The sequence below is a fragment of the Macrotis lagotis genome, chromosome 1 (genome assembly GCF_037893015.1).
Source record: "Macrotis lagotis isolate mMagLag1 chromosome 1, bilby.v1.9.chrom.fasta, whole genome shotgun sequence".
In the NCBI taxonomy this organism is placed as follows: Eukaryota; Metazoa; Chordata; class Mammalia; order Peramelemorphia; family Peramelidae; genus Macrotis; species Macrotis lagotis.
Window position 1 is genome coordinate 786781952 of NC_133658.1, and position 23817 is coordinate 786805768.

At 36.4% G+C, this 23817-nt stretch overlaps 1 pseudogene; it reads left to right on the forward strand.

The window, feature by feature from the left end:
- The first annotated feature begins 16424 nt into the window (after positions 1–16424).
- Positions 16425–19403, forward strand: LOC141488371 (prohibitin 1 pseudogene; annotated as a pseudogene).
- Positions 19404–23817: the final 4414 nt, after the last annotated feature.

A 23817-nucleotide genomic window follows, 5' to 3' on the forward strand; every position in this document is an offset into this window, starting at 1 on the left:
CAGGGTGCTGAGACTGTTAAGTGAGTTGCTTAGGGTCACACAGTCACTATGTCAGAAGTACTAAATAAGTCGTTATTGAGTGGACAAATGAATATATGCTCTTTCCCTTCTCAATAGTCTCAAGTTTTCAGTGGAACTATTTCCTTTCCTCAATGGTTAACTAAGACATCTACTATTGAACAGTTTAAAATGTTCCTTCATACTAAAAGGCTATCACAAAAATATGTCCAATAATATAGCCAGAGTGTGTTCAAACTGGCTAATCTACACACACCTATTTGGTGAGTTTATAAATGGCTTATGAAAATAAATGAGTTCATCAAGATAACAGTACTTTTTAGATATAAATATTTTAGAAGATAGACTATTTATGTTTTAAACTTATTTAGCTTTATAAGAAAGTGAATATTTAATAGTTCTTACAGTGCCAGATATATCTAGAAATATTGAAATGATTTTGGCTCTGGTAACAAAGAGACTCAGAGTAGATTGTACCTTCATTTTCACTTTCTTTTGATATTTTAAATATTCATAATGCAGATTAAATTTAAAAGTATTGTGAATTCAATTTTTTCTTACAGAGAGCAAGTTATTATGTTGAATCTCTGAATTTGGTAAGACCAAACAATCTATTGACACAGTCCTCCAGAACCTTCAGTCACTATAAGGCAACACAGTTTGAGATAGTAAAGGATGTTAACCTGCAAAGGGAAATAAAAATGGTAAACATCTGAAAAATTTTACGATACAGAGTGCTAAAAATGTTTTCCTTTAATGGCAATGAATCATGGCAGCCTAACATGCTTGATAGGGTTTGTTTGTATGTTTTTAAACAAAATCACAAATATGTGAGCTAAAGGATCAGGGAAAGGCAGTAAACACTAGATACTTGGATGCGAGTGAAGCATTTGATATCGTGTCTCATGAAACCCAATTCTCATAATATTGTTTCAAATTGCCCAGGATAAGAAAACAGGCGCATGGATTGAGAAGCTGCCAAAAGAGAGCAAAAATTGAGTGTACAATGAGGTTCCCCAGGGCTGGTATTGAATTCTACCCTGTGTAATGGTTAATGATACTAGGGAAAGGGTGGGGGAAGATTGGCGAGGGGCTGGTTCTGAAGTTGTAGACTGCATGTGCTCATTACTTACTTTGGAGAGAGGTGTTGCGAACTGCTCTGCACAGAGAGACACAATCCAGATAGTCCTAGAGGGGTTAGAAATATGAGATGGAAAATAATTAGGATTTCATATGGAAATAAAGAGAGAATTCTGGTATGCCTAGTGGGTGATGGAAAAACATGCATACCAAAAAAACTAAAACAAAACAAAAATCCCTCAACACCACACCTGGAAAAAAGGATGAGCCCCAAATCGGAACGGAAAACATGGCAAAGAAATGAGCTATGACTTCCAAAAGGTGGAATTGTTAAGCAAGACAACTTTAAAAGCAATACACATGAAAGACATCTCACTAAGTGTGGGTGGGGGAAGAAGTGGAGTGTAGCATAGTCAGGTCTCAGTTTTCTGAGGAATAAGTCAAACTTACCTTAATGAGGTGAAAAATGATCATTTCATCAGTGATTTCAATATCTCACCCAATTTTTCAAAACTGTCAGTAAGTAGGCTAATTAGGTTTCCTTTATCTACACCCCTCAACTAATCTCTAGTTTATGGGATCTAATGGTCAGTCAATTGGCTAAAACATATGAAGGGGTAGAGAATGAAGACAGTAAAGGATCTGGACCACTTTTAGGAATATGTATAATTAGCACAGTACTCACTAGGTCAGAGATGCTAAAATAAAAAAGATTTCAAGAGACCTAGACCCCAAGGTGATTTTGGTTCAGAGCCTCCCGAGAAAGGTCAATTTCCTTGATCCTGGGACCCCCAAAGATTAAAAAATAGTTCAACTACAGTGATCAGCTTTAGCAGTCTCCAACGATTTAGTGATATCAGGTCATGTAAGAAATATATTGGTCCATTCCCAAAGAGTATCCCACTGGTATGCTGGAGAACTGGTCTAATAATAAGAGAATTATTCCAGAAATAATACACACAGAATCTTAAAATTAGCAGAATCATTTCTTCAATACACTTGACAAGTGTTCATAACACCTCTCTTTGAGGAACCCACTCCCTCCCAAAGAAAGCTCAAATTGTTAGGAAACTTTCATTGATGTTAAGTCTAAATTTGCTTCTTAGTCTCAAGAAGTTTTGGGATAAAGACATATCTTGAAATCACAATTCCTGTAAGACCATAGGTAGGCCATTTAAACCTTTAAATGTCTCCAAGCAAATCTTTAAGACTAATGGTTACTGATGAGTTTCTGATTTACATCAATGGAGGGTATTCCTATATCAAGTGTTCTTTACACTTCCACATAAATTTCCATATAATTCCATATAAAGTTGAGATAGATAAGTCAACATGTTGGATAAAATAGATCTAAAATCTAAAAAGGTCTTAGGAAGCTATAACTAATAGGTAAAATATAATAAGGTGATTAAAATTTTTTTTTAATTTTATTCTGGACTTAAATAAAACAAGTATTTCCATAACCTAATAGAAAAAAATCATGAAACTTCAAATCTATTATGTACAACTTATTATTCCTTTTAAATATAAAATAAAGTTATGATGTAAATTTCTTTTTCCCCTTTCTTCCCTCTGTCACATTAGAGAGAGCTATCTTTAGCTACAAATATGTATGTATGCATTTTTTTTTTGGCAAGGGTAAATCACTTGCCCACATTCACATATCTAGGCAATTATTAAGTGTCTGAGGTCACATCTGAACTCAGGTCTTCCTGACTCCATGTCCAGTGTTCTACCTACTTTGCCACCTTGCTGTCCCTGTAAGCCTGTATATAGCTTTATATATGTATGTATATTATTCTATACATATTTCTATTTATCAATTATTTCTCTGGATCTATAAAGCAGATAAGATTAATTTATAATTGAGATAAATACAAAGTTTTATGTGAGTTCAAAAAATGAGCTACACAAGTATGGGATGGGAGAGTTTCATTAGACAAAAAGTTCACATGCAAAGAATGGATATTTTTACATGGCAACCAAAAAAACTAATATTATCTTAGATTCCAGAAAGGAGGAAGTGGTAGCTTCACTGCACTTTGTCCTGCTAATTAATACTATAGATGGAGTCATGTATTCAATTCTACATGTCATATTTTGGGGAGGATATTCACATCTAGAGTATGAGAGTCAGGGATGTGAAAGGACATGAGATCCTGCAGTTAGAGGATCTACTAAAGACCCTAGAGCGAGGAAGGAAGGAAGGAAGGAAGGAGGGAAGGAAGGAAGGAAGGAAGGAAGGAAGGAAGGAAGGAAGGAAGGAAGGAAGGAAGGAAGGAAGGAAGGAAGGAAGGAAGGAAAGAAGGAAAATAACATTAATTCTGTGTCTGCTGCTCTCCAGTATTGTCTGACTCTTTGTGACCCCATTTTACATTATTTTTGTAAAGATACTAGAGTGGTTTGTCATTTCCTTCTCCAGATCATTTTACAGATGAGGAAACAGGGACAGGGTTAAATGACTTACCCAGGGTCACACAATGAGTAAATGTGAGATCAAATTTTAACTCAGGTCTTACTGCCTCCAGGCCCAATGTTTTATGTACTGTACCACCTAGTAGATAAAAGATATAAGAGGGATAATAACCACTTTCAGACATTTAAAGAATTGTTGAGGAAGAAAAACAAGAAAACAAATTGAGAAAAACAGTTTTGCTTAAGTGTAAGGCTAAACTTTCTAACAATTAAATAGTTTGAAACTAGAATGGAACACTTCAAAGCAAGTTCTCCATCATTGGAATGAGTATGGGTTGAACTTGATGGTCATGGAGGACCCTTTGAAAACTAAAATTCCATGACTCATTACAGAATTTAGACACATACCTATCTTTCAAAAGGTTTATATAACCACTCAATTCATCAGCCACTAGGGCTTTTGAATCACAGAATCATTGAATTGCAGGGTGGGAAGAAACTTTGGAATTCATCTTGTCCTGCCTCCTAGGACCTTTTCTGTCTTTTTCTGCTTGAACCCTTCAAATAACAGAATCTCACAGATTTAAGACAAGTCACAAGGGATGCTCTGAATGTTTATTTTGTGCTTCTACCTGAGGATTTTTGATTACAGACCCTGTGGGAAACCACAATTTGTGAGGAATTTGAGGAAAGGTGACTTTTTATTAGAAGCAGAACTTTTACTACTTTATTTTGGTCCCTTTAAAAATATATTGCTATTGTATTTTTACATCACCTTTATTTTCTTTCTTCAAAAAAATTTTTCTAGGTTAATTTTTTATTCTGAATTTTACAAACATGACCATTTCCTTATAAAATGAATAGAAAAAGAAAATAACATATGCCACATTTTTTTCATAATGCTTTGTAAGATATATATATTATTTGTGCATATATATATATATAAATGTGTACACATATATGTATAAAACTATATATGCTTGGGTGTGTGTATATAAATATATGTAAAACATGGTAGTTCTGACATGAATTTGCTTATCTAGATTCTTTGCTGAATTTCCTCCTTCTCCCCCTTTCTCTCTCTCTCTCTCTCTCTCTCTCTCTACATATATATATATATATAATATATATTATATATATATGGTATTTTTAAAAAGTTTTGTTCCAATTTATTACAAAGTAATTAAGTAATTATAGAAAGCAAAATTTTTAAAGTTAAATATATTTTAAATTGATGAACACTATATCCCCAAATAAAATTACATTAATGATACCTTGGAAATTCTTGTTGTTTTGTTTAGAGTATATTAACAATATTGACAGAACTGTCTCAAATTGTACATACACTGAGAAGAAGTTGATTCACACCTAGAGAATTGTGCTCCCATTGATGTTAGGGTCAGCATCTATAATGTTTTTCTTCAGTTTCTACCTTTAGAAAGCTAGCTTCAGATGATTCCTAGAGAGTGAATACCTCCATTTGCATACTCTTGACTCCTCCCTACACTCACTGTGGATCAAGATGAAGGAGATTGGCACCAGTCAGTTCCCTTAGGTGCAAATCATTCCCAAATATTGCCATTTTATAGTTGTCCCAAAGCAAGATTTCTTCCTCCCTTTGTTATCTCTCCTATCATAGTCTGTTCTTGAGAGGAAAAGTTGCCAAAATAGACATAGCCAGAATGGTGAAATGTGCTTCCACATGGCCACGACCTCTTTGGTCCTCCAGCCATTTGGGATTTTTTTTTAAAGCAACTGAAAAAAATCAGTGCTTTACCTTCTCCTGGCCCCCTTTTATTTATTTCTTGAAGTAAATTGAAACGTTTCTCTGAAGGTCTGCATGTGGGATGGCAGTCTTGCATCACAATATCTAAGACATATATTGTCCTCACTACAACTCGTCTATTCTAAGGGCTATTTGCGAAGCTCATCTGACTGATGAGACATTGTTTTTCCTTTTAATTTTTCCTGTCTGTTTTATAATATTCCATATTACAAACATTCCAACATTTATGTGGAATGAGATGGAATTATAAAATTCCTATTTTAGAATTACTATGACCATGTTTGTGCCATTCAGTCATATTACATTTTTGTTTTAATGTAAAAAGAGTTTTTTCTTTTTTTCTTTTTTTCTTTCTTCTTCCCTCCTCCTCCACCCCACATTGGAGTGTTTCCATCTGAAGTGTTTTTCCTTTTGTCCATTTTGTTAAAGACTCTTGCTGTGGCTGGTGGGCAGCTAGTCGGAGAGTTCATCCACTGTCTGGCTCAGCTCAGCTTTGTCCAATTCCAGCCCTAGTCTTGGTCTGCAGATTCCAATTTTCACTGGGGAGCACTAGGAACCCACAGTAGCCACAGCAGTTCATAGACAGCACAGAAGTGGTCACCCACTTTCCACTGCTAGTCACAGTAGTTGTTCACACAGCTCCACCAGATTTGGGGTACGGCAGGCAGCTGCTCCCCACTCCCTAGGGCCCTCCATCTATATATTATTGTCATGCTGCATTAATACTCTTCTGCTACAAGACCCTCCATCTACTCACTGGACATTTACAGGAATTCTTTCTTTCTCATCCCTGACTCTTAGCTTCCCTGGTTTCCTTTAAATTTCAGCTAAAATCCTATTTTCTATAAGATACTTTTCCAGATTCCCTTAATAAAAGTCCATTTGCTCTGTGGATTATTTCCAGTGTATTCTGTACTCATTTTGTTTCTATGTAGTCATGTGCAAGTTGGTTTCCCAATTAGACTGTGAGTGCTTTTCTTTATATCCTGAGCCCTTAGCATAGTACACATGTCAGTATACATAGTAGATACTTAACAAATATTGCTTCACTGACTTTATTATTATTTTTTGAAAATCTCTACCTCCTCTTTTAAAGAATCATCACCTAAGATTCCATCAATTGGAGAATGGCTGATGTTATGGTATATAGGAATATAATAGAGTATTATTGTTCTATAAGAAATTATGAGCAGACAAATTTCAGAAAAACCTGGAAAGACTTAGATGAACTTATGTGGAGAGAACATTGTACACATTAACATCAACATTATATGATAATCAACTATGATAGACTTTTCTCAGCAGTTCAAAGCAAAGACTTATATTATAAAAGACTTGTAGCGGAAAATGCCATTCATATCAAGAGGAAGAACTATGGAGTCTGAAATGTTGATCAAAATATAATATTTTCACCTTTTATTTTTTTCTTTATCATGGTTTTCCTTTTTTGTTCTGCTTCTTCTTCACAATATGATTAATATGGAAATGTGTTTAATATAATTGGGCACATAAAACCTATATCAGATTGCTTGCTATGCTAGGGAGAGGGAAAAGAAGACATGGAGGGAGAAAATTACACAAAAATGAATGTTGGGGTGGCTAGGTGGCACAGTGGATAGAGCACTGGCCCTGGAGTCAGGAGTACCTGAGTTCAAATCTGACCTCAGACACTTAATGATTACCTAGCTGTGTGGCCTTTGGGAAGCCACTTAACCCCATTGCCTTACAAGAAAAAAAACTAAAAAACCCCCCAAAAATGAATGTTGAAGACTATCTTTACATGTGTTTATGAAAAAAAGAAATAACAGCAGTTTATCTGTCCAATTGATCTGAGAGAAGAGACAATATTGTCACTTCTTTGCATCCCAAACTCTTAGTATATAGGAGGCACTTTTTAATAAATGTTTAGTTGATGACTTTTACATAGATTAAGGTCCCATGAAGCTGCTACCATCCACCCATGTGCAATTTTTGCAAATGACCCCTGAATATTTCACTATATATGTGTGGGTGGAAGAGGAGGTAACAACAAAGATAAAGGAAAAGTCCAAGACAGCTTCCCACCCATCCATCCCTAATGCCTTAGATATTAGTCAATAACATAGAATGAATGGCACATTTATTCTACCTGAGAATCACAGACTTAGAACTGGAAGGAACCTCAGATGACATCTAGTACAATCCACTCTTTAAGGTAAAGTGACTTGCCCAATTCACAAAATAACATGTAATAGAGATAGTATCTGAACACCAGTTCTCTGTCTCCAAATCTAGAACTCTCAGTCCTGCTCTACACCCATTCAAAGTACAGTATTGAAGGTGACTTCTTAGTTTGACAGCAGGAAAGACAATGGGTCTCCTCTTTCCATCATGTTGGCTTAACTCTGTGGGACTGAGGCTGTAAGTCTTTGCAGCTGACAGGGTGAGGCACTTTGTAAAATAAAGCGCCAACAAATTGGTCCAGAATAATGCCAAATGAATCATCACATTCCAAAGGTCTCATGATGAAAAATACTATCCACCTCTAGAGAGAGAACTGATGAACTCTGAGTTGCAGATTGAAGCATATTTTTTCACTTTCTTTATTTTTCTTGTTTTTTTTTTTAAAAACATGGTTAATGGGAAAATGCTTTGCATGACTTCATATGTATGAGGGGTATCATATTTCTTTCCCTCTCAATGGGTGGAGTTGAGTAAGAGAGAGAATTTGTAACTGAAAATATATATATATATATATATATTTAAAAAGTTCTTTCAGGAAATGAGAGTAAAGCACACACACATATATATATATATAATATAAAAATGAAACATATCTATTAAACATTTTTTAAAAAAATGTCATTCCCTCTAAAAAACAGATGTTGAGTGTCTTTCTTGCAGAAGATACCGTAGTAAGGTACTTTATGGAGAAGTAAGATGAAAGTTTCCATTCAGTGCTTACAATCAGAGACTTTGAATGTTTTGTTTCTACTCACAATAAACACTGAATTCATATTCTTCAATGAGATAATTTGTTTCTAACATATGGGGATGGATTTTTGTATTTTTCTTTCTACTTTGAAACAGATATGACCAAGTTGTGATCAAGTGTGCCAAGTGGAAGAACGATAAAAACTCCAAGAAATAACATTTGCTGCCATTTTAGACAAATTTCCCAACTTAATGGAAAAAATGCTGACCTTGACATTTTCTGATACTGCTTAGCTGCCAGACTAATGACAAATGACTTAATCATTTTGGGTCTCAGTTTCCTCTTTTGTGAAAAGGGAATAAAAATATGCACACTATCCATGTCTCAGTGTTGTTCTGTAGAATAGTGCTTTTACAACCTTTGGAGTGTTATCATCAGCTATCATCAGCTCCCATGAATTCAATTATAATCTCTTTGTTGATGATTGTCAAATTTTATCCAGCCCTAACCTCTCTTCTGACCTCTTCTCTCTAATTGCTTATTGAACATTTCAAATTGGATCCTTACTTTCTCTCACCCCCTAAATCTAATTTCTTGTCAAAGCCTGTACCTTCCAACTTAGTAATATCTCTTGTGCATTTCTTCTCTCTTCTGACATTGTCACCACCCTAGTGCAGTCCCTCATCATCTCATAGTTGATCTCACTAACCCACTAGTTGGTCTCCGTACTACAAGTCTCTCCCCAAGCCAGTCCATCTTCCATTCAGCTGTCAAAATGATCTCCAGAAATCACAAATCTGATCATGACACCCCCACATTCACATTCAATGGCTCTCTGTTACCTTCAGGATCAAATATAAAATTCCCTGCTTGGCATTCAAAATCCTTCAAAACCTGTCTCCCGAATCCACCCTGCCCAACCACAAACTTTTTCAATCTTCCTATACCTTATACCTACTCTCTACTCTGTCACCAAGTGACATTAGATCATTTTCTCTGCATCATGGAAGAAATTCTATCTTCAGAATTCAGGAGTCTCAGAATCTAAGATAACCCTACTTACTCCTAATGTTTGGGACCCTCTCCCTCACCATCCCAAGTTCTGCCTTTTATGACTTACTTCAAATCCCCACTAAAATCACATCTGCTAGAGGAAACACTTTCCAATCTCTGTTAATTCTAGTGCCTTCTCTCTGCTAATTATTTCCAATTTATCTTGCTTGTACATAGTTGTTTTCATGTTTTCTCTCCACATTAGACTGTAAGCTTCTTGAGGGCAGTAGACCCAGTACTTAACACAATTTCATTGTTGTTTTTATTCAGTCTTTTAGTCACAACTGACACTTTATGACCCCACAGTTGAGGGTGGGGGTGATTCTTGTCAAAGATACTCTAGTAATTTGCCATTTCTTTCTCTATCTCATTTTACAGATGAGAAAACTGAGGCAAAGAGGGTTAAGTGACTTGCCCAGGGTCACAAAGCTAGGAAGAGTCTGAGGCTGGATTTGAACTCATGAAGATGAGTCTTCCTGATTTCAAGACCAGTGCTGTATCCACTATTGTCTGAATGACTAGATATTTGATAATTATTCATTCACTTTACAGAGGTGTGTGTTATGTCTTCTTTATAAAGGGTCCAGAATTGATGCATTTATCTTCTAGATGCATAAGGGACCACATGTTGAGTCAGGAAGATACAAGACACAATTACAGTCTAGTTGCCATTCAGGTCTAGAAGTTCCAGTATGTGGCTGTTGTTTTCATAGCTGTCCAACCATAGGGATTGTTTGTAACTCTGTCTTTCTCACAGTTTGAGAAATCCTTTCCTATCAATATTTTATGCTCTGGCTGCTTTCCCTTCTTGTGTATTTCTGTCAAGTTAGTTATAATGCTGGCTTCCCAGTTCCCCTCTCTCCATGTAGCACAGGGGAGAGACTGGTGGCCAAACAGATGATTTCACCTCCTCCACCCTGGGTCTGTCTAATATTATGCATCCATCAAAATTACCCAAGGTCATATTTCTGAAGTCTTTTCAAGCAAATGCTAAAACTTCTGATTTAATGACCCACCTCTAAGAAAACCAAAAGGGGAATGAGTGGGATATGGATTATCCATTGAAATAAAGCATTTCAGGATTAGGGCTGGGGTGGCATCATTTATTTCCTCTGTGTACAGACAGGCCTGGGTAATTTTGAATTATTTATGTGATTGTAATGTGAAAGTCATGGATTTTAGTTCATCTCTCTAGGCAGCTGATTCTTTCTTGCCCCTTTGAAACACCAGGGGTTTCTGGGATTTTCTAGGTTTCTTTTGACTTATAGGAATTTGGGCCTCCCCTCAGTTGACTATGTTTTTACAAAGTCTTCACTTATATGACACTTTTCCAAAAAGGACCCAGTTAAGGGGGCAGCTAGGTGGCACAGTGGATAGAGCACCAGCCCTGGAGTCAGGAGGACCTGAGGTCAAATCTGACCTCAGACATTTAATAATTGCCTAGTTGTGTCACCTTGGGCAAGTCACTTAATAACCCCATTGCCTTGTAAAAACCAAAATAAATGACCTAGTTAAAATGTTCTTTATTTAAATACTCTTCATGAAAAATTGATCTATATATATGGTACTAAAAGCTATGAGAAATAAGGTAAATGAATGAATAGTTGAGGGACTCTAAAGACAAATCAAATGAAGGAACCATACATGTGTTCATATAGAGAGTTAGCAGGGCAGATTATGAAACTGGCTTTGCAGTCAGGAAGACCTGGGTTCAAGGTTTGTCTCTGGCTGTGTTAACCAGGGTAAATAGCCCTAATTATTTTTCTTAAGACTCTTAAGTCTCATAGGAAAGTGTAGTTAGGAATTGGCAGAGGTAGCTCCTCACTTGGAGTTCCTTATAAATGGATGAAATCATAAGTCTGTTTAAAGAAAGAAAGAAATATATCTGTTTTAATGAATACATGGGAATATAATCATCACTCACTGTTATATAGCCATTTACAGTAAGAGTGTTGCCCTCACAACAAGGCTTCCAGGAACACAGCATGAAGTATAAAAGTCATTTCCTCTCTCTCATTTCTATACTATTAAGCACAAGCCCTACAAGTTATTTTTAGAAAGAACAAGAGAAGGTAATCAGAAAGATACACTCTGTCCCAAGAAGAATCTATTCGTTTATTCAATGATTAAACAATCACCTTGTCTTTACTCAGGTTGTTTTTTCCCCATCTGAGGATGGCAATTTGCCATCTTCCAATAATAATATCAACAATAACTTTGTATAGCACTGATTATGGGCCAAGCACTGAACTAAATGTTTTATGATTATTTGATTATAGATGCTGTAATTCTCTCCATTGTACAGATGAAGGAACTGAGGCAAACAGGAGTTAAGTGACTTGGCCAGGCCCACAAAATTAATAAGTTTCTCAGGTCAGATATAAATTCAGATCTGTCAGATTCCAGGCACTCTATCCACATTACAACAGCTTTTTGTCTTCAATCTTCTTATCCAAATCCTATCATGCTTTTAAGGAAAAATTAAAATTTCATATGCCTCATTGGCATCTTCCCTGGCAACCCTGACCTACAAATACTTTTCCTCCCCTTTACCTAACATTGTGTTTATTATCTCTGTCAATCATTGGGCACTTGGTCATGGTATCTTATACTCCATAATGAAGAATAAGCATTATACAAAAAAAAAAAAATAACCCATCTGGAAAAGACTCTACGCAGTCTAACTCTACCTTTTCCCCTCACCTTTATTTCTCATTATTCTCACACATACTGTTTAATCTTTCCTAAATCTGCTTTCTCACCCTTTTTCTAACACAGATATCTAGACAGCTCAGTGAATAGAGTTCTAGACCTGGAGTCAGGAAAGACTTAAGTTCAAATGTGACCTTACACCAACTCACTAGCAGTGTAACCCTGGGCAAGTCACAACCCTGTTTGTCTCCATTTCCTCAACTATAAAATAAAGATAATAATAACATAATAATAATAAAAATAATAATAAAGTTATTATGAATTAGATGAAATAATAACAAAGTCCTTAGAGCCCAGTATAAAGTAAAAACTATGTAAATGTTAGCTATTATCATTATTATTATTATTATTATTATTACTACATATTAAAGTGAGAATACATCCTTTGAAAAATATAAAAGCATCATATTTTATTCAAACTTCTACTTCTAGGTCATTTTGTCTAATATTTTAATTTTACTGAGGAGTGGAAATGGAAACCCAGAGGGAGAGTGATATTTGTCCTTCATTCTCAAAGAAGACCATGACATCAGGGAAGTGATGCCATGACAATCAAGTGAACTGGATTTGGGCGGGGGGGGGGGGGCTGTGATGTGCTAAGTCACCAGCCTCACTTTCTCTTCCAGAGTCATATGAATCCTGTGGTCAGATATGACTCATGACAACTGAAGCTGCTCTTGTACACAAGGCAGTCAGGTTAAATGACTTGCCCAAGGTCACTCAGTAGGTGGCAAGTGTCTGAGGCCAGATTTGAGCTCAGGTCCTTCAGACTCCAAGGTCAGTTCTCTGTTCACCCAGGACTGCACACATTTGTTGCTGGACTAAATTGAACCCCAAGCTTGCAGTTCAGGCTCCTGGTTGTTTCACAATACTTCTTTCTCTTCCTCATTCTTCATGACTAACTCAGTACCTCCTTTCCCCTAACTACTCTTATCCACATTGCTCTTTCCCTTATAACCATTCATTCAATAGGCTTTTATGAAACACCTATTATTTCTACTAGGAGCTAAGGAAACAAAACAAAAACTTCCTACCCTCAAAGGAGTTTATATTCCCATGGCACCTGTAGCCTAAACTATGTATTGTGTTATTTCATGTATCACTTTATATTTTTATGATTACATATGTATTAGTCAGAGAACATTTCATATGGTAGCTTCTTAAATTGAATTAATATTAGTATTCAGTTGATTCAGTCCTATATAGAAATTACACATTCCTTAAGGTCAAAAGACTATGTCATGGGTCATGTTGGACATGTCTTTGAAGACATCAACTCTAACTCTTTCATTTTACAAATAAGAAAACTGAGGCCCAAAGAGGTAAATAATTTGTCCAAAACTACAAGAACATTAAGTAATACAGTTGAGATTAGAATCTAGGCTGCCTAGAGAGTCTAAAATTGTACCTTATACATAGTACATACCCTCAAAAATGCATTTCCTTTATATCATATGTAAACAATTAATATTAGGTGTAGAGTGGATGCCAAGAATATAGTGAATGTTCAGTAACTGTCCACATGGATTAAACAAGTATCAAACCAAGTAGCTGTGGTAGATGTTACTGCTCCTTCCATCAACTCCTTCTCATATCCATCTCCTATTATCAATCCCTGGCTTCTTTCAAAGTAGAATTCAGGTACCACCTCCTATCTGGTCTTTCCCAATCCCTCCCAGTTGTCATTTTCCTTTACCCTTTGAAATTATTTTGTATTATTTAATGTTGTACACACACACACACACACACACACACACACACACATATATATATACACACACACAGACAGGCAGACATATGTGTCTATATCAAATAGATTCCTGTATCTATATATATATATATATATATATATTATATATATAGTTCATATAGACATACACACATCTGTTTGTGTATATGTATAAATTTAAATCCTCAAAACTGGCCTGAAATATTTACTAGCTTTGTGATCCTGGACAGTCACTTAACCTCTGCTTGCCTCAGTTTCCCCAGTTGTAAAATGGTGCTAATAATGGCATCTACCTCCCAGGGTTTTTGTGAGAATTAAATGAGAGTAAAATATTTTACAAATATTTGTGGAAAGCACTTAACACAATATCTGGCCCATAGCAGGTGCCATATAAATGCTTATTCCCATCCCTTCCCTTAATTTCCCAGTACATATGCTTGGTCCATAATTGGTGTTTAATAAGCATTTGTTGAAATAAGCACTACGCAACTGTGGAAGATGCTCTTTCCATTAATTTTTATTACCTTCATCTCCTCAATCCCTTGCTTCTTTGAAGCTGAGGAACCACTTTATCTAATACTTTTCCCTATCCTTCCCAGGTGTCATTTTTTGTCTCCTAGGAAGAGAATTCAATTCAGTTCAATAGTAACAAACCTCTTAAAGACTGGAATCCTCAAATGGTAGGTGTTCTTGCAATTACAATTGTAGTAACTAAACAGATCCTTAAGAAGAGAGAAGAAAATTCAACTCTCTCCCTTCTTTGTAGAGATGGCACATTATGATTAGGCAACATTACAGATGCTGTCAGACTTGGTTGATTTGTAGGTTAGTTTTAGTGTACTATTTCCTCCCTCTCTTTTTTGTTCTTTGTTACAAGAGATGGCTCTTTGGGGAAGGGAGAGGAATAAATATATTTGAAAATGAAGGTAGTACAAAATTTATCAATATTTTTTAAAATGTGGATTACCCCACAAACCCCTTAGAACATTCCTAATTGCCCTGATACATCCAAAGTATTTGCCTCTGGTTAAAGTATTAATATTGTTCCTTGGGGTTTTAATCCTGGTCACACCAATGACATTTGCTGAGACAAAACATAGCTACTAGGGATGAATTCCTTACTATTGGGGTAATGGAAACAGGTAAAGCATATTTCATTTAAACAATGCACTTGTGTTCTTCTGTCTGTTCCCCCTTCATTTAAAGGATAAATTGCTTGACAGTTAAAGTATTTTAAACAAAGTGTTACAATGAACATTGAGCAGCCACTCCATATTGAGCTTCTTTCAGAGAGGAAAGGGTACCCTTTATTTCCAGCATGCCTGGCATTAAGTGGTGAGAGTCTGCCAAAGAGGACTTTGATACAAGTTTGCGGAACAATTAGACTAATTTCCATTTCCTACTTTAGACATCAAGAGTTCCTATTTTAATGTGGAAGGAAATTCCAAGAGGAGGTACATAAACATGAAAATAGACTTATGGAGATTCTTAAGAATTGGATTTTATTAGATTAACCATAATTTTTAAAATCACAAATAATCTCATTAAGAGCTAGATTGTGAACACAAATAACAATGTATAATAGTAAGGAACTATTTGGATTCTTTTAATGATCTAGAATCTTATTGAATAGAATGTGACTAAGAATAAGTAGCCTATCAACCAGGTCTTGGAAACCTTTTTAAATTGAATTTTTACTTTCAAGAGTAGTTATCATGACAGAATTAGGCAAATACCACACTAACCAAACAATTCTTTCAAATAAAAGACAAAAACTAAAAATGAAAGAAGATTGCAATATATATAATATAAAGTTCACAGGATTTGCAGTCTCTGGACAAATTCCCATTTTGTTATTTTGCTAACTGTGTGTTTCATCACCTATAAAATGATGAGTTTGGACTTATCTCTGATTCTATGATCCTTTGATCCTGCCATCCTATAAAGTCATGACTCAGGTAAAGATCTTTAAAGCCTCTTGCATCTTTTCATCTATGCTCTTAGGCCCAGTATTATACATGTTTATATAGTTGTAAAAACAAAACAGCAATAATAAAACTCAAGTCATTATCAAGCTAAGTCCTCCAGCATTAAGATAAGGGGAGCCACCAAATCCCTTTTCTCTAATCCTTACTTTTCTAGTTCTCTCCCATCAGGGATATTGATTTATATCCCTGGAATCATTTCCTTTGATTGCTAGTCCTCTGAAAGGAATCTGTTCCATTTGATGATCATTTCAAATTCAAATTCAACCAATCTTAAGAACTCTACTTACTCCTTTCAAGGCAATGTGCTAAGCATTGAGGAAATAAAAAAAAAATTAAGCAAGATAAAAGGTCCAGTCTTATAAAGCTGTGTTGTTCAGTCATTTTCTGTTCAATTCAACTGTGAGTGATCTTATTTGGTGTTTTCTTGGCAAAGCTATTGGAGTAGTTTGCCATTTTCTCCTCCAGCTCATTTTACATGAGGAAACTGAGGTAAATGGGGTGAAGTGAGTTCCTAGGGTCACACAACTAGTGAGTGTTTGAGGTCAAATTAGAACTCAGGAAGATGAGTCCTTCTGACTTCAAGCCTGGCTCTAGCTACCCCTAAGTCCCAAAGCCTTCCATTCCAAGTAGAGCATTTAGAAGATGTTTGACTGGATTAGGGCCAGAGAATCATAACATATGAGTACTGGGGATGGGGGAGGGGGGGAGGAGAGTTGGATCTTAGGGATCATCTACCTCAAAACTTCCATATTACAGGAGAGGAAATTGATGATAAGAGAGGAGTAACGATATAGGGAATAAGTAGCCAAAACCTAGGAGTTCTGCAAGAATTCAGAACCCTAACTAGTACTTTTTGACTCCAAAGCAAATTTCACAAAACATGTCTGGGGCAAAATGAAAACAGCGATCATGTCAAAATTTAATTGAAGGAGGGAGGAGAAACCCCAGAATATAGTAATACAACTCTCAAGGATGTGTGGGAGTATGAGAACTTCATGTAGGGTATGAGAGCCAGGGAAGGAATTACATGTTATCTGGTAGCTACTATTTTGATTAATTTTGTTTAATAGATGCCAAACTTAGCTATTTCCAATCAATTAATGGCACAAAATCAAAGTCAGTACCTTCTAAATTTTAGTTCTCTGGAGCAAGCACTATTTCTCTTATTCTAGTTAGGGCTCTACAAGTGTCAGGCAAACAACAAACTTTTATAAAGCATCTACTTTCTATCAGACCCTGTGTTTTGTAGGACTACAAAAAAGATGCAAAAGTCATCTTGGCTTCAAGGTGCTTGCAATCTAATGGGGGAAGCATATCTTTACAAAGCAAGCTATATACAAGATAAATGGGAGATAATTAATGGAGGAATGGTGCCAGAAATTAAGAGGGGCTGAGGAAAGTTTTTTGTAGAAAATGTTATTTTAGTTAGGACTTGAAGGAAGTCAGAGAGTAGTAGTCAGTAGTCAGAGCAAAGGAGGAAGAGCACTCCAGGCCTTGGCGGGGGCAGGGGTGTGGGCAGTCAGAGAGTGTCCAAAGACAAAAGATGGAGGGTCTTGTTCATGGAACAGTCAGGAGGCAAGTATCAATGGATGGAAAGGTAGAAAGGGGCTAAGCTGTGAAGGGTTTTGAATTCCAAAAAAGGCATTTTATATTTGTGCCTGGAAACAATAGGAAGTCCCTGGAGTTTGGATCTTTGTTTCAGGAAAATTACTTTAATGACTGAACCAAGGATATATTTAAATGGGGAGAGACTTGAGGCAGAGAGGCCTACCATCAGGCAATTGAAATTATCCAGGTATGGGATATTAAGAGCCTGCATCAAAATGGTGGCAGTGTCAAAGGAGATAAGGAACCATTTTTCAAGAGATGTTGCAAAGGTGACATTGATAATGCTTGGCAACAGCTTAGAAATGGGAAAAGGGGAGTGAGAGATAGTGAGGAGTCCAAGATGACACCTAAGTGTGAACCTGAGGGAGTGGGAGGAAGGTGTTGCTTTCTACAATAATGGGGAAGATAAGAGGGAGAGTTTGGGGAGAAGCTAATGAGTTTAATTTTGGACATATTGAATTTAAGATATCTGCTGGACACTAGCTTAAGTTATCTGAGACGTAGTTGCAGATGCAAGATTTAAGGTCAGCAGAGAGTTTGGAGAAGTATAGGGTGGATTTGAGAATCATTAAAATAGAGATAGTAATTAAATCTATGGGAACTGATGAAATCACTAAGTGAAATAGTATAGAGGGAGAAGAGATGAGAGCCCAGCACAGATCCCCTACAGTTAGAGGATGTGATCTGAAGGAGGATGCAGGGAAAGAAACTGAAAAGGAACAACTACATAGGTAGACGGAAAACCAGGAGAGAGTGATGTTCCATAAATCTAAAGAAAAGAGAATATCAAGGAGGAGAGTATGATCAACAGTGTCAAAGGTGCAGAAGAGGTCAAGGAGAATAAGAACTGAGAAAAGATCACTGAATCTGGCAACTGAGAGATTATTAGTAACTTTGAATAGGACAGTGGAATGATAGAAATCAAATTATAAAGATTTTTAAAAAGAATGCGAGGCAAGAAAGTGCATGCACCTCTTGTATATGGTCTTTTCAAGGAACCTAGCTATAAAGGGCAGAAGAGATCTAGGACAAATAGCAGAGAAGGGAAGATCAAGTGAGGATTTTTCAGGAGAGGGGAGACATGGTCATATTTGTAGACAGTAGGAAATGAACTAGGAGAAGTAGAGATTGAAAATAAGTAGGAATGGGCAGTAAGTGGGGTTGGGGAATTCATGTGGAGGTCAGCATTGTGTCTGGTCTGAGAGGGCAGAAGACCAAGACTATCTGAAGAAGACATGGATGCTAAACTGTTTGAAGCTGTTGGAAAGTTTGGTCTGGGCTTATCTGTTGTAGGAGGAGTTGTCAACTCTGCCTTATATAATGTGGATGCTGGCCACAGAGCTGTCATCTTTGATAGGCTCCGTGGAGTCCAAGACATTGTTGTAGGAAAAGAGACTCATTTTCTCATCCCATGGGTACAGAAACCAATTTTTTTGACTGCCGTTCCCGGCCACGGAATGTCCCAGTAATCACTGGTAGCAAGGATTTACAGAATGTCAATATCACTCTTCATATTCTTTTCCGACCTGTTGCCAATCAATTGCCCTGAATCTTCACCAGCATTGGTGAGGACTATGATGAGTGGGTGCTGCCATCCATAACCACTGAGATCCTCAAGTCTGTGGTAGCTCGATTTGATGCTGGAGAATTGATCACTCAGAGAGAACTAGTCTCTAGACAAGTAAGTGATGACCTCACAGAGCAAGCAGCAACCTTTGGGCTCATCCTAGATGATGTTTCTTTGATGCATCTGACCTTTGGGAAGGAGTTCACAGAGGCGGTAGAAGCCAAACAGGCGGCTCAGCAGGAAGCAGAAAGGGCCAGATTTGTAGTGGAAAAGGCTGAGCAACAGAAGAAAGCAGCCATCACCTCAGCAGAGGGTGACTCCAAAACAGCTGAACCGATTGCCAATTCACTGGCCACTGCAGAAGATGGCCTAATAGAGCCTCGTAAGCTAGAAGCTGCAGAGGACATTGCTTATCAACTTTCCCACTCTCGGAATATCACCTACCTGCCTGCTGGACAGTCGGTCCAACTTCCCCAGTGAGGCCGGTGGCCTTATCAACCCTACCCCACTCAGCCATGATCTAATCCACAGCTTTTTCCCTGCCCCCACCCACCCACCCAAAATCACTGTGAGATCTAATGATTTGGCTTACGCAAAAGAAATAAAATTAAAGTCATTTTTGGGATCTTGAATTTCTCTATGAGATTAAACTCTTTAATTTTTTACATCTCTCTGTCCACCCCAACTTTAAGTAAGAACTGATATCTGTTCTGAACAAGTGACTGGGGGGAACTCTGCTCTCAACCCTCTGGAGAAGTACAACCTCGGTGCTGCTGGGAACAGGGAACAGAGAGACAGAGAGATTTGCAAGTGGACAACTTTAATGAACTGATGTAGATCAGAGCTTCTCACCATTTGACCATAGAAGATAAGAGAAGGATGGTACCCAGAGCCTCAGTTAGCTGTTGTCTATAATTATAGAGAAGGTAGCCCTCCAGTCATTCCAATATTTTGTTTATAGACAATGTTTAGAGGAGATATTTAGAGGAGGAGGTGCGGTGGATGTGCAGGAAAGAAATGGTCCTTCCATTACTGTGAGGCCGATCATTAACTTTGGCCTGGGGGAAGTAATTGTGTATATGATTGGAACTGACAGAGAGCTGGTCCTGCTGGGGTATAAGGGAAATTATTTTCTCTTTATCCTCTACTCCAAAGGGTTCTAAGGATGGAATGGGCTTTGGAGAAGGGTCCTGGAATAAGTTGGGGATGCATCTGGAAGCATCTCACTCATTCTTAGTCCCTTTTATAATGCTCAGGAGGGAACTCAGCCTGAGGGATTGCATTCGGCACTGACAGAATATGCTCTCCAATGATTTGTGAGTCCTGAGTTCCTGGCTCTTCTTTTCAGACACTGACCTTCTGGACAGTTTTGTAGCTTATGTTGTGGATAGAATGGGAACAGCCATGGGGGAAGAGAACAAATTGTGTAACCTGCCTTCAATAAATGACACCCAAATTCCCATAAAATAAAAGAAAGAAAATAAATAGGAATGACTGAGGGGGTAATCTGTTGGAGGAGACAAGATGGAATGGAATTGCTTCAACATGTAGAGTGGTTAACCTTTGTGAGAAGTAAGGCTGCTGCATCATCATGTGAAGGGGAGAAGAGGAGACTCATAACAAACGACCTTAATTTTTTCTATAAACATGAGGCAAGGTTCTCAGTGGCAGGGGGAATCAGGGAAGTTTGAGGACAGATTAAAAATTTGAAAGGGCTGCTGTGAAGTTTGGAGTACTGAGTTGATAAAGGAGGTTGTATAGGATTGCCTAGCAGCAGTGAGGTCCCAATTGAGTATGTAACAATTTTGTAATGGATTCAGGCAGAATAGTTGCATGATTTTCTCCACTTCTACTCAGTCTAAGGGATTAGGAATTATAAAAGAAGGGTAGGGTTATAAGAGAAAGCTGAAGGAAAATTGAAAAGCCAATAGATTATTTACTCACTGGAACATACTGGACACTTCTTTTTATATCTGGTAAAGTTGTTATCTATAAAGAGACTCATGAAGTCAAAATTCTTTCATACTCTGGATTGTGAGTCACAGCTAATGTATCAGTTCACTAAGACATTCTTACTAACCTTATGATAGCAATAAAAAAATCAATTTAACAGGCACATTTGACAATGGATATTTATAGCCTTCAAGTTTCATAGAAGAAGAAAAGAGAAATTCAACCACTGCTCTTGGAAAAGTAGGATTTTTATTTTAAGTAGAAGTGATTTTTAAAGACATTGGAATGCATCAGGCAGTAATGACTTCCCCAACTTTGCAAGTCTTCAGGAAAATGAGGCTATGTTATGTAGGAATTTTGTGTTGAGCTATATCCATCTCCTAAATAAAGACTTTCTAATTTTTTATGTGCTTCTTTACATGTATCCCCTATTGGAAGGTAAATTCCTTCATGACAAACCTTGCTTTTGCATTTTCTTTGTATTTCTCTCACTTAGCATAGGACCTAGTACATAATAAGTTTTGATTGAGTTTCCAAAGATACAGGTCCTTGCTTTACAAATTGAGGCACAAGACAATTTCAAATGAAGGCCCAGGAGAAATGAAGTGCCCAAGATGATGTAGGATATTTAAAAATAGTGGTAGAGTTAGTATTAGAGCTCAGATCTCCTGACTTGTCTTTTTCAGTCCCTCTTTTCATTGTACTATACTTCCTTTTCTGATCAGTGGATGGATGAAGCTGGTAGGTCAGTGCATGGATGAAGCAGGTAGATTACAAAAGAGTAGAGTTCAGTTCGATTCTATCTTTCTTTTTTGTGCCCAGATTATCTCTCTATTTAGGACAAGTAGCATTATATGAATTGAATATCATAATTAAAAACATATCACAACAGTTCACCATCCAATACTATTCACTATGAAGAACAAGCCAAATTAAAATGTTTTGCCCTCATCCTATAGAAGGGAATCCTTAGCCTATTTAGTTTCATGGGTTCATTTGTTGCTTGGTGAAAACTATGGACACTTTCTCAGAATTATGTTTTTAAATTCACAAAATAAATACATAGGCTAGAAAGGAAATAAATTTTACTAAAATACAGGGGGGTTTTGTTTCTATTTCTCGTTATCTCAATCTCTCGGTTTCTGTCTCTCTCTTCCTCTCTTTATATATGTATAAATATATATTACATATATATCTTTTAATATATATAACACATTAATTTTATTGACATATAGTTCTTTGAATTGTGCCACCTAATATATATATGAAAATGTACATATATATATAAATCTATGTTTATAGATATAGATATAGATATAGATATAGATATAGATATAGATATAGATATAGATATAGATATAGATATAGATATAGATATAGATATAGATATATAAAGTTAAGTGGCACAATTAAAAAAACACAAGGTCTGGAGTCAGGAAGATGAATTCAAATCTGATTCCAAATCTTTATTAGCTATATGACCCTGAGAAAGCCACTTAACCAAATTTATCTGTTTCCTCAATTGTGGAATGATAGTACTTATAAAATAAGCACAATATAGCTTATTCCCTCCATATGAATATATTTGTGTTCATATACTCACATGCACATGCATGCATATATCTACATGTACATGTATTCACATGTAGGTATATTTGGACTTGCCTTTTATTTATACATAAATATACTGTAATGTGTACTGTATAGATATGTCTATATGTATGTCATACACATGTATATGTGTATACATTACAGATTTGACACAGTGTCATTTGATCATCCTTTAGGATAAGGGCTCTTAACTTGGAGCCTATGAGCATGTATGTTAATATTTTAGAAGAGTCTATGAACAAACACATTTAAACTATATAAGGGCCACTAATCTATATATAAGTATTCCTGTGGGACACATATTGTCTTGGTTTGAAAATGTAAATATTATCTATGTTTAGTTGTATTTTTTTAACATATAAGTTTATGGAACCTAGGTTAAGAATTCCTATCTTAAAGAATGATCAAATGAGACTGTGTTAAATCTTAAAAGGCAGTTCCTAAAATCTCCATGCAAAATATCCTGCCTCCCATTCCCGCAGATCTGGAAGCCATTAACTGTAGTTGGCTGATCTCAGTTCCTGAAGGAAGGAGGGAAAGAGGGTGGAACACTAGTCTCTAAGGTAACCAGCACAGAAGAGCTGGTAAACACATATATGTCATGTCACAATGGCCTGCCTGCAGAGATAGCACCAGAATGGATTGTCTTTAAGAGCCTTAAATTTTAGGATTGAAATTATTTGCATACTAATGGATAAATTTCATATCAAGGGTCCGAAGTTCCAGATATAGACTTAAACTTTGTCTTCACTGCCCCATATAGCTGTATTTTAATCACTCCTAGTCAATGTTTGCTTTATTTTAATATCCTAATACCAGGGTCTATTACCATGTTAAGAGAAACTATATAGCATCCCACTTAGAGTTCCAAACTAGAATCAAATTCTACCTTTGTCATTTAGTGTGTGACCATGAGCAAATAACTTGACTTTTTTTTTAAATTTATTGAGGCTTAGGAGGTAAGACTCGAGGTAAATTACAAATGGACTGCATCTGGTAGAGGGAATTCCCATACAAACTGATCAAATCTCATTTTTTTTAATGCTATGGACCATAATCCATAAGTTAAGACAGAAATAATGACTTCATGTTCATAGTTAAGCCACTTTTCTCACTTTAAAGAAAAGAATTGAACTGAATCAATTACATCAAGCTCAAATAAAAATGGATCTTACTAATCTGCCCAAAAGAATTCCTGTGGACTGCATATTGTCTTAGCTTTTAAAATGTAATATCTATATTTAATTATATTTTTATTTTGTTAAATACTCTCTAATTGAATTTTAATCTGGTTCTGCCCTCATCCAGGAGAGTGAATATATGTAAGGCACCATTCACATCAGGTCTAAATACAATCTGTAGTATAGATATTTGACTTCTCTG